General features: G+C 36.2%; 1 non-coding gene across 1 annotated transcript; it reads right to left on the bottom strand.

The window, feature by feature from the left end:
- Positions 1 to 6736: 6736 nt before the first annotated feature.
- LOC150002809 (U7 small nuclear RNA) lies at positions 6737 to 6799 on the bottom strand. The gene has a single exon (XR_016512860.1). It is a non-coding gene; the product is annotated as a U7 small nuclear RNA (small nuclear RNA).
- Positions 6800 to 9331: the final 2532 nt, after the last annotated feature.

The following is a 9331-nucleotide window of genomic DNA, read 5'->3' as shown; positions in this document are numbered from 1 at the left end:
AACCACTTTCCTATTCTGTCTCTATGAGTTTGACTTCTGTTTTTTATTTATTTATTTATTTACTTTTTTATTCCACATATAAGTGATATCATGTGGTACTTGTTTCTGTCTGGTTTATTTCACTCATCATAAGACTCTCCATGTTCACCAATGTTGTCACAGATAACATAATTTCCTTATTTTTAAAGGGTGAATAGTACTCCATTCTGTATTTCCTTTATCAATTCATCTGTTGATGGACACTCACATTGTTTTTATACCTTGGCAATTGTGAATAATGCTACAGTGAACAGTGGGAGTACAGATATCTCTTGGTGATAGTGAGTTTGTTTCCTTTGGATACATACCCAGAAGTGGAATTGCTGGTTCATATGGTAGTTCAATTTTTTAGTTTTTGAAGATCTATACTGTTTTCCATAGTGGCTGTAACCAGTTTACATTCTAGGGAAATTAGTTTATAATACAGACCTGAGTGTTGTAGAATGTGTCAAAGAAAGATTCCCATAGGAAGTGTGATACTAGCTGATTCTTGAGGAAAGAGAAGGGAAGGAGGTTGCCAGGGAAACAGCAATGGGGACAGTGAGAGCACTTTTCTGCAGAGGAATAGCACACATACAGTTTTTAAGGCTAGGCATATTTGGAAGATTACAACTGTTTCCATATTATCAGAATGTAAAGTTACAAAGGTGAGATAATATGTCAGAATATGAGGCTGGTTGGTAGACAAAGTTGGTAAATCCCTATCCCCTGCTTCTGAGATTGGCTGTGTTTAGAAACTTTAAATTTGCTCCCTGAAACTCTCCCACTGGCTTAACACTGAGAGAATCTCAAGGCACCTTGCTTTAAGTGTAGCTGGAATTTATTCTTTCTTTCTTTGTTCATCTCAGCCTCACAGCCCTTGAAATTTTCTGTACTTGGGCCCCAACCTTGTACTTCCAGGAAAATCAGATACAATTCTAAGGGGAAAAAAAAAGTTGAAAAAAGGAAGCAATGTCTACATTAGGAATATTAGGTTTTTCTAATTTAAATTAGTATTTATATTTTTATGGTAGGTTTAACAATTGCCTCATTTTGACATCCAGTGTTGATTGCAAATCCTGGGTGCAGATGGTTGGCTATTTACTGCCAATGCTGCATCGATAAGTCCATTCTCTAGTCTAGATGGATGCTAATACCACAGCCTTGTGGATTCCAAGCCAGGATGACCTCTGAGAGTAGGGTATAGCTTACTTCATCCGTTAAGAAATCTCATAGAGCATTTTCTTGCTCTTGGAGGGTTTCATCCATCATAGAGCCTGTTGGATGATTTGGCCTGATTATTATTTCAAATTTATATGAACTTAAAGTATTAAAAGGTTTAGAGAGTAATTTCATATTTCTTAGTATTCTTTGGCACATTAAAATCCTGTGCCAGAGCATCTGAAAGTTATATTTACCACCTGGACTTATTATGGAGGTTTTTCCATAAGGTATTATTTTTTTTAATAGTCACTTGTATTTGTATAGTGTTTGATAGTTTGCAAAATAGTTTTCTATACATTAGTTAATTTATATTGACAAAAAATCAATGAGGTAAAGTAACAGTTATTTTCTTCTTTTTTCAAAAGTGGAAATTGAGGCTTAGAGAAGTTAAGCTGTGTCTCCTAGACAACCAGTGCTGTCAGATAGAAATGTAGTGTGATCTGCATATGTATTTCTAACCATTCTAATTGTCACATTAAACAAAGTAAAAGGAAGTAGGTAAAATTAATTTTAATAATATATTTTTTCTACCCAATAGGTTTCAAGTGTTATCATTTCTGCATGTAATCAATTTAAAAACAATTAATGAGATATTTTACATTTCTATTTTTCTTACTAAGTCTTCAAAATCCCATGTGTGATTTACAATTATAGCATATTTCAACTCAGATAAGCCACATTTCAGGTGCTTAATAGCCATATGTGGCCAGTTGCTACTGTACTGAACAGTATAAACCTAAATAAAAACTGCTCTGCTGCCTTTTCTACCGTACATTATATTGACCCATCATTAATTTGAATAATGGAGTTGGTAAATCTAAACAACTTTATATATTGTATTTTGGGGAGAATAAAGTGCATCTTATGGAGCAAATATTGCATCACAGACCGTGATGTGCATTATCTGACCTGTCAGCGGTGGCAACAGCTGTTAGATGAGGAAGTGGTGGGCCCACGCGAAACCCCTGGGGACACTTAAGTGTCCCATTTTACTGCTGAATCTCAGGGCATCTGGTCAGTTGCCGTCTGCCTCTGCCCAGCACCGGTGACCTGGGAGAGAGGGGAGGACCACCTGAAACTCCCTGCTACAACTGCTGACCTGTTGAATCAACTGAGGCTAATAATGGGTATGAGTGAGGCACAAAGCCAATTGCCAATTGTCTTTGAGACTGGGTGTGCTCTGTGTCAGTAGAACCGCATCCAATCACCAATCATTCTGTCTTAAGCTCTGCCAATCATGATAGGCAGAGGAGTGGAGCTGAAGTAACATGTTCTCAGCTGGCTACTGGCTCTGTTAGATGCTACAGCTGTCTTGTCTACCTCCATACTGTCTACAGTGCACACCATATTTCTGTGTGAAGAGGCCAGCAGTAACTGGGTGAGCAGCCATAAATGCTGAAATTTGTAGTATATAAAGGGAGTTATGGTGGGGTCATTATTCTAGTAGTAACACAGGCACTGAGGGGATTAAGGAGCATCACTAGCCATAACATGCACTGGGGGTAGTCCGCCGGAATCTGTAACTAGGATAGTGATACTCTCAGTGACTGTTACAACTAGTGATACCTCTTACCTCACTCAATGCCTATTAAAGGCCCCCATAAATTCTGACACTAGCGATGATGAGTTCTTGGGGTTCCCAGAAAACTAAAAGAGTACTTGAATCTTAAAGCCTCTCCTCATTTGTTAATGACAGTGATGGTGGTTCTTAATACTGCTATTGACTGCTGTTCACTTTACATGGTTGAAATATTATTCTTATATTTTATTAAATATTTTTGTACACCAATTGGTTCAGAATTTTTTTCTTCTTCTTTTGCTCCTCTAAACCTAGGTGTGTCTTATGGTCAGGTCCATCTTATAGTGTGAAAAATATGGTACATACTTTTTCTTCTTTTCCATGACAACAATATTATATATCTTCATATTACTTTATTATTCCCACAGATGTATTCTGTGAGACCCGAAGTAGCGTTCCTTAATAGAGGGATTGAGCATAACCCCCAAAGTAATGAAAAAGGACTCTAACCAACACTCCTTAAGTAGCCATCTAGTAAAGAGTAAGTTCAGTTTATCTTAGGAAGGAAGGGGCATACCGAATAATTTCAATTTTGTGTGAAAATGCTTATACAAATATTTTTGCATTAAGACAACTTTCTAAATGAAATTAAGAATTTATATATAATCCTTCTTTATTATCTTTCTTTGCTTTGACCATACTATTTTCAGTCTGTGTAGCCCAAAATTTTATTCCCATTGATTGTTTGGTGTGCATGGAATAGGTGGGTGGACATTTTTATTGACTAAATGAAAGTATGCTTTCAGGAAATTTATCATCTATTTTCCTGAAATAACAATTCAACATTTTCCAGGAAAAATCTCAGCCTCTCTAGACAGCTGCTACAAGATATTATTTCCACAGTGGTTCAAAGTTCTGAAAATATTCTCTCTGTAATGGTAGGTTATATGTATATACCTGAATCAATATACATACATACTTGATTCTAGGAGGCTTCTTTCTTTCCCATCAAAAAACCAAAACCAAAATAAAACAAACAAAACCCAGGTACTTTTCATTGAATAAAACTTCCAGAGATAGAGCATTTCAAACTTTCAGATAAAATAAGAGCCCACTGTTTTTCAGTCCAACTGGACTAAGCACTGAACGTTACTATCGCTAAGTGTTTACACAACCTGGCTCTTTGTGTCATCTCCAACCATCTATAGTCACCTGATGACACTGACCTATCAAGTATAGGAGTTTGTGGTCTTTCATGAAATCTTCTTTTTTCCCCTAATCATAATTAACATTTTTTATCCTGTGTTCCCATAACATGTTGCAAACTTTTATTAAAAAATAATTAAATTGTCTTCTATGCTGTGTTAGGTTGAACCAAATGTGATTGCTCTTTTAAAAAATTTTCCAACTTTTTAATTACAGTGTACATACAATATTATATTAGTTTCAGGTATACACCATAGCGATTAGACATTTATATATGTTATGAAGTGATTACACTGATAAGTCTAGTACTCATATACTCCATATATAGTGATTACAATATTACTGACTATATTCCCTTGATGTACTTTACATCCCCATTACTATTATTATATCGATACTTTCTGTAGATAAAAAAATGTTCACTTTATATGCTTCAACCTATTATGATTAATTTATATAATTCTGAATACACACATATATATAGCTAAGGAAGAATATGAAGTTAACTTTTGAATCTCTCTCTTGGTCATAGTATCTTTCTAATCAGGGTTAGTTGAATTGAATTAAATGAGATTAGAGTGAAATGCATTTGGAGAAATAGAATCATATTAATAAACAGATTTCAGAAAAATAGAGAGACTTCAACCTGGTGCTCTGATATGTTAATTTTAGTAGAGGGTGTCAAGGAAATTTGAAGTAATGAAATTACAAATTGTAGATAATGCTAGTTATAAGCAGATAAGCTACTATATTGCTGATGAGCAGGGTGTGTGTGCATGTGCTATTTTTAAGTTATTATTTAGTAGATCCTATTTGGGTTAAAATATTTAATTAATTGAGAGTAAGACAGTCTTCTTGGTACACACTTGGTTTGATTTATTTGGCAAACTAAGATGACAATAAAAAAAGTTGTTTATGTGTGGTGAAGATATAACAGAATCTATGTTATCTTCATATTTTATTTTTCTATTGGGATTTAATAGAATCATAATAAAAGAGCCAAGCAGTTGCAAAATCAATAAACCATTCTTTGAATTCGTTAACTTTTTTTTGTGTATACCCGTTCAGCAGATGCAACTGGATTATAACAATAGCATTTCTATTACATATCTGTACCAAAGATAATAACATTAGAAATTCAGAAAGAGGAGCACCTTATGAATTTGATGTATCTGACATGCATTTTTGCTATTTAAAAAAAACCTAGTTAGTTTGAAATTCAAGATCTCTGAATTCTCAGTTAAACCTTGGTTTCAGAACCAAGAATACAAGTCAAATTGTGTAAGTTTGTACTTTGTCTTGGGCAGCTATACATCCCCTCATGTGGCCATGAAAAGAATATTACATTAAATATCAAGAGTGGGCTCTGAATATTTGCTGCCCAGATTTTCCTTCAATTCGTCGTCGTCGGCAGCCATCCGTCTTGAGAGACGATGGTGTAGCTTCTTAAGAGTCTATCTGCACCGCCGAGAAAGGCTGTGCAGTCCGACTCGGGAGTGACATGGTATCTGTCTCCTCCCGTGTTGAATCGACATCATGCGATGACGCTGAAGCTACAGAGCCTGGGCAGGGTGATATGGAGGGTCTGCTGTTGCCCATGCAGCAGACCCCCCCTCTCTTCGCAGCTGAAGGGTCCAAGGGAAAGACGGAGTCAATACAGCTTGGCTTCAGGTGCGCCGCAGGAGTTGCCGGTGTTGACTACAACGTCAAACCACCTTAGGGACTCCGGCTCCGGATTTTCTGTCGGGGTTTACTCCCTTAGCCTTTCCCCTGAAGAGGTATGCCGCAAGGCAGCGGAGGTTTTCCTTCAATAATGAAGGACTTATTCCTTAGCTGCTGAAAATGGTACCAGCAATGCCCCTCAGCTCTCAACCCTCTTTGAAAGGGAGGTTGGCAGAGAAGATCTGCATTGTGCAAGGCCATATTCCTTCCTAGGGAAGCCTGAATCCTATTGTCATCACAACTTCAGAGTTTTCTGGGGGAATCAGTTGAGTTGACTTTGGCTTTGTTGAAGCAACTGTCTTTGCCTAATCTTGCTTTGTTCTTTACTTTTTCCTTATAATACAAGAATTGATCCTAAGAATTTTCTTCATAATTTTTTGTGTGTACTCATCTCTATCTCATAGTCTATTTTTGTGAAGCTCAGTTTATGACAATATCATATTTGGAGAAAGGAGAGATTTTTCTGAATTGATAGGGATTTGAATAAGACTTGAGGCTAAGGAAGATTAACAAATTACCAAGTCTTTCCATATCATTGCTGAAGAGACCCAGACACCATTGTTCCATTGCCCATGGTTGCCAAAACCACAGCAGGGACTTAACTTCACAGGGTCTTATAGTTTTGGCTGCAGGTTGGATTAGAGGTTCTGTCTGCCATTTGTGCTCCTGGTTAGCTGGTTTCAGTGTGAGGTTACCTATATACCTGGTCTAATTGCTCAAGCAAATCAGTTTAATTGAGTGATTACTCAGATCCAGGAAATTCTCCAAAGGCAATGCCTAAATTTGAGTTTGAGGTATTCTGAGTTATACAGCAGTGGTTGTAGTTTGCTGTGGCCTTTGAAGTTTATTGTGAAAAATTGAAATTCCAGTCATCTTAGAGTATTGATGAGGGAATCTCTGAATTGGATCAGAATCATACTTGGACCATTTCATGCAGTTTGGAGTCTTCTGCATCCATTACTGGAAAGATCCAATTCTCTAGGCTTGCTTTTGTGGTTTACTTTAAAATAGTATAAAACTAACTGGACCACTAAAATATTTTTTTTAGTGTGTCTTCCAGTAAAGACAGGAAGGCCCGCTAGACAAATTCAAAAAGAGGTGTAAGCACAACCACCAAAGATTTTTATGTCCTATGCATTTATTTGAATGACTTCAACATGACATAGAGCAAGTGAGTGGTTCAAGGCTAGTTTTGTTCTCAATGCTATCATTATGTGTGAAAATGTGCTTATCACAGTCAACCTCTCATTTTGAGCTTCCTCCCTTTTTCTTTTTTTCTGTTTTTAAATTTGTCTTTTATAATTGTCTTAAAAACGTCTTATTAGGTGATTTTTTAAAGTTGGTACTACTATTCTGAATGGGTCAGCATTTCTTTTATGAGAAATTGAAGAGAATAGTTAAGCTTATTCTAAATAGACCTAATTATCCATTGCCATTGCTAGTTTGACCAGGCTGGTAAAAAGAAGCTGAGAATGCTGAGCCCACAAAGAAAGAAGACATAGAAACTTGGGAGATTATGGAGGAACATGATATCCTCTTTAATTTTTTTAGATGTTATATTTTAAAAGAGAAAGAAAATCAGGTTTTTTCCCTACATTTCTCAGGGGAGCAGGTAGAGAAATAATGAGTGAAAGTTAGAGGCAGAGGAAGCACTTGCTAATAAATATTGTCTCAAATTGAAATGATCTGTCTTGTTAGGTAATAAGTTTCATCTGACTGTAGTGTTCCAGGATAATCAAAGTATGTACTTGAGAGTTATTTTTCTATGGCTAGAAAACTGGATGAGGTAGATTGCTACATTGGTTCTTCCCAGTGATCACACCTCCCAGTATTTATGCTCTATGAAATCCTGTTGCTCACTGACACTGAGCTTGGTCAAGTTACTTGCTTTAGCCAGTGGTACATTGGAAAGCATGGTCTAAGCAAAGGCTTGATGAGTGCTTGTACACTGGAGTTTGTCATCTTGGAACACTCCCTCTTGGATGTAAAGTGTTATGTTATAAAGAAGCTTTCGCTAGACTACTCAACTATGAGAGATTATTGGAGAGAGGCTAAGCTCTCAGTTGAATGGAGCCACAAGTGATTTCAGTCATATTATATACAGCAGAAAAAGTACCTGAGCAAGTTCAGAATCATGAGAAATAATACATCATTGTTGTAAACCACTAAATTTTGGGATGGTTTATTATGCAGGAGTACATAAGGGAAATACTGATTTATATAATCTCTAGGACACTCCACAATTCTTTTGCTCTCCAATTAATTGTAAATAGTGGGAGGAAGAACTTGAATAGATGAAAAAGCATATGGTTAAAAGCATAAGCCACCCTCTGAGATACTGTGGTTTATTCCTTTGCTTTGGGGAAATGCATATTTAAACTACCTCTATTTCATGACAATTTGACAAATACATAAATACTTCCCACAAAAGGAAACCTTATCTGTCCTTTCATGCTGACTATTCCTGAATGTCTGATGGATTGTGAAGGTGGGGGATGGTATCCTGCCTTCAAATTGAGATGATAATGAAGATACCAAAATTTTCCTCAAATTGTCACATTTCTGAATCTTCAACAGACATTAACTGTAATTTAATCAAAATTGATTATTCTCTATACTGTTTTCTCATATATTAAATGAGCTTCACTACCTGTTAGTAGGAAAAAGAAAACGTAAACAAAATATAAATCAATGTGTCCATCAGAAATAAATTTGATAGGATTTTACATTTAACTTACTTTTTTTGACTTACATTTTTAAATAGCTATCATCTGCTCTTCCTTTTTAATAAATTCTTGCTAATCAAAATTTATTTTTGTCCTTTCCAATAGAATTAGAAACAGGCAGTATAGGGGGAAGACACACATCTTGATTTTTTTTGAATTTTGGAAAATTCACAATCACAATTTTAGCTTAGTCTTTAGGAGTTTTTTATGATGTCAATATATAAAACAATAATAAGGATATGATCAACACATTGCTATTTCCTTATGTAATATGCCTTCTCTTGTTTACTTTGGGGCAGTAGCAAGAAGATACATTTATTTTTGTTCTTTTTTTTTTGAGCAGTAAAGCGAGGCCTTTATTCACGAGTCTGCAGAGCCGGGCGCACCCTCACAGCCAGGAGAATGTGCGCACCTATTTTTGTTCTTAATGGTTTGCTTAAGGATGGGTGATTGGTCCTTTCTCTAGTTTTATTAGAACATTTTTGGGGTTCCTTGAATGCTCTGCTACAAATTGGCATAAAATACTGCTATGAGTAGCACCTGTGTTCAGTTAACTAACTGCTGATGTAGTCAAGATCCTAAGTTCTGCCCCATGAATAAGCCAGTGTCTGCTGGTTGCTGATTCTTAGCTGAACCCATAACCGTAATCATCACATCACGTGTGGAACCCAAGGTCAAAAGGTGAAGGACCAAGGATATCTCAGGCATACTTATTGCTCCTTTTGTAAAAGTACCTAAGTACTGAGTCTCTGTTTCAAATGTTAAGGCACTCCATGAGATAAACCAAAGAATCACATAATAGAATATCTTGTAGAGGAAGTGTGGAGGGGAAATTAAAGTGATAACAAGAGAAAGCTGGCTTCTTTCCTCACAAGTTAGTGAAGGACAATGCTGACATTGTCCTGTGTACATCATG

Source organism: Furipterus horrens, unplaced genomic scaffold, assembly GCF_987537825.1.
Source record: "Furipterus horrens unplaced genomic scaffold, mFurHor1.1.pri manual_scaffold_8, whole genome shotgun sequence".
NCBI lineage: Eukaryota > Metazoa > Chordata > Mammalia > Chiroptera > Furipteridae > Furipterus > Furipterus horrens.
This window is presented reverse-complemented; position numbering and strand designations above follow the sequence as displayed.